This window comes from Cucurbita pepo, chromosome 3 (genome assembly GCF_057944985.1).
Source record: "Cucurbita pepo subsp. pepo isolate OVF chromosome 3, ASM5794498v1, whole genome shotgun sequence".
In the NCBI taxonomy this organism is placed as follows: Eukaryota; Viridiplantae; Streptophyta; class Magnoliopsida; order Cucurbitales; family Cucurbitaceae; genus Cucurbita; species Cucurbita pepo.
In genome coordinates, this window is record NC_141800.1 from 6,905,037 (window position 1) to 6,907,572 (window position 2,536).

General features: G+C 34.9%; 1 pseudogene; it reads right to left on the reverse strand.

The window, feature by feature from the left end:
- Positions 1 to 1,031: 1,031 nt before the first annotated feature.
- LOC147793126 (14 kDa proline-rich protein DC2.15 pseudogene) lies at positions 1,032 to 1,457 on the reverse strand (annotated as a pseudogene).
- Positions 1,458 to 2,536: the final 1,079 nt, after the last annotated feature.

A 2,536-nucleotide genomic window follows, 5' to 3' on the forward strand; every position in this document is an offset into this window, starting at 1 on the left:
AATTTGCTTTTCATTGACCGTGACCGAGAGTATTGACACGGACCATTGTATTCTTTTTTCATTAATATGTTGATATCTAATATTGTCCACCAAATCCACTTTTTAATCATATTGTATAAAATTGACCTTATATTTAATAAAAATATCAACACATAATATTAATAATAACCCTCTTCCTCGTTTAGAATAGTAAATTCTTATACGACGGTTTAAATATTCTCATAATTTTTTCAAAAGTTGCCATGGACTATGAGATCTTACGTCGGTTGGAAAAGAGAACGAAACATTTCTTAAAATAATGTGGAAACATCTCTCACAGACACATTTTAAAACCGTGAGACTAACGGCGATACGCAACGGGCCAAAGTAGATAATCTCTGCTACAGTGAGCTTAGGCTATTACAAATGGCATCAGAGCCAGACACCGAGCGGTGTGCCAACAAATACGCTGGCCCCCAAGGAGGTGGATTGTGAGATCCCACGTCAGTTGGAGAGGAGAACGAAGCGTTCTTTATAGGAATGTGAGAACCTCTCCCTAACAAACAGATTTTAAAAACGCAAGGCTGACGGCGATACATAACGATTCCAAACGGATAATATCTACTAGCGGCGTACTTGGGCTATTACACTGACATCCATATTTTCATTAAATTGAGGTCTCTACATTTTTCATCAACATTGTCATTTAAAACTTGAGTGTTAATATTACTGTCTTTAATTTTTCGTCATGAAAATTTTGAAGTTAAGGGTTTATTATGATTTCATTCAAGTGACACAGGTGAAACAAGATTTGAGGTTTCAAACATATGCATCTTCAAATTTGTAATAAGACACAAGAATAGACGAACAACGTTGTTCATTTGAAAAAAAAACTACGTACCATTATGTTACATTGCATTGTAATGAAACTATAAAAAGATGGTGGAATTCTGAAAAGATTTCCAAACCCAGCATAACACGATGTACGACCAAACTGATTATTTAAACATGACGTTGAAATGGAAAATTGAAGAAGAAACCAGAAACGGAAATGAAAGGATTTGGTTTCAAGCAGGGCATTGGAAGCCGGACGGAACCTTCTTTCCACAGTAGTTCAAAAGCAAGCTGAGGGAAACTGAGAGGTCAATCTTGAGACCCAAGGCTCTGGCCTTCACCGCAGTGCAAAGGCACACAGCAGCTTCGAGGTCAACAAGGCCTTGGATTAGGGTGCAGCATGGGGATTTTGGTGGTGAGCCGATCACTAAGTGCACTAGATCGTCCAGCAAGTCGGCGCAGACACCAAGCTTGAGGGTGTCCCTGGGGCACTTGGGGAGTGATGGTTGCTTCCTTGACGGGGTGGGCTTGTGGGGCTTGGGTGGCGGCGGTGTGCAAGGGACATAGGTGGAGCTGACCATAGTGAAGAAGAGCAGGTTGAGGAGGAGGAGGAGGGCAATGGTTGAAGAGAGCTTGGAAGCCATTGGTGGAGTGATATTGAAGGGTTTGTAGGTTTGTGGGATGGGAATTATGAGAAGGGTTAGGGTTTTTATAAATGGGGTTTGGGAATTTGTTGTATTTTAAAACAAAAATTCCTTATAAATTGCTGGATATGAAACACCTAACTCTTTGAGTTAGTTTATTAAGTTTTGAGGAATTGATTTGAGAGATGGGTTTTTAATTAGTTTGTCTTTTTTTAAAGTATTATAAAAATGTCAAATGGCCTACAAACTAGACGAAGTGATGTTCGATAATAAGATATCAAATACTTTTTAAATCAATTATTGTGGTTTGTATGGTTGGAAAATAATATTTGATAGAACCCTTCCAGACAAGTGGGTAATAGATGACAAGTGGGTAAAAGAAGAACTTGAAAAATTGGAAGGCATCACTCCAAGACAATTTACTTAAAAGAAAGTCAAAGTAATGGACAAGCAAAGAGAGGTGTGTGACACATCCTAGAACTCCACCAATCAATACATTGCATAATCAAATATAAAAACATTAATTAGTCAATTTAATGACTTTTATTTCTTCTATTTTTTTGTACTCTTAATTTAAACTTTATTCTCCACGTGCAACCATACATAAAAAGTCAAACCTTCAAGATTTGATCCATTAAAAAACATTATATTTCCTTTGTTGTTCATTCTTAATCAATCCCAAAAAAGCCATATCAACTCTACCAATAGTTTCTCTTTAACTATTCAAATATTGTAGTTTTGCATGTCAATAACTAAACTTAAATTTCTACTAATCATAATTTAGAAATAATGATTAGGTTAAATATTTATCTTTGTATAAGTTTTTTTTAATTATATTTTTCTTTATGATCGAAACAGTAAACGCAAGTTAAATAAATTGTTGAACAATGAATGTATATGTCAACTATCGATGAAAATGTCATAACGGTTCGTATCAGTTATTTATGTGAGGGACCATTACGACTAATAAATTAAAGTAAAAAAAAAAAAAAAAAAAAAAAAAAACTGAATGAAATGGACCTACAAGAAATTAATATCCATATATTTTTTTTATTTATTTTTAAATTCAAATCAAACAT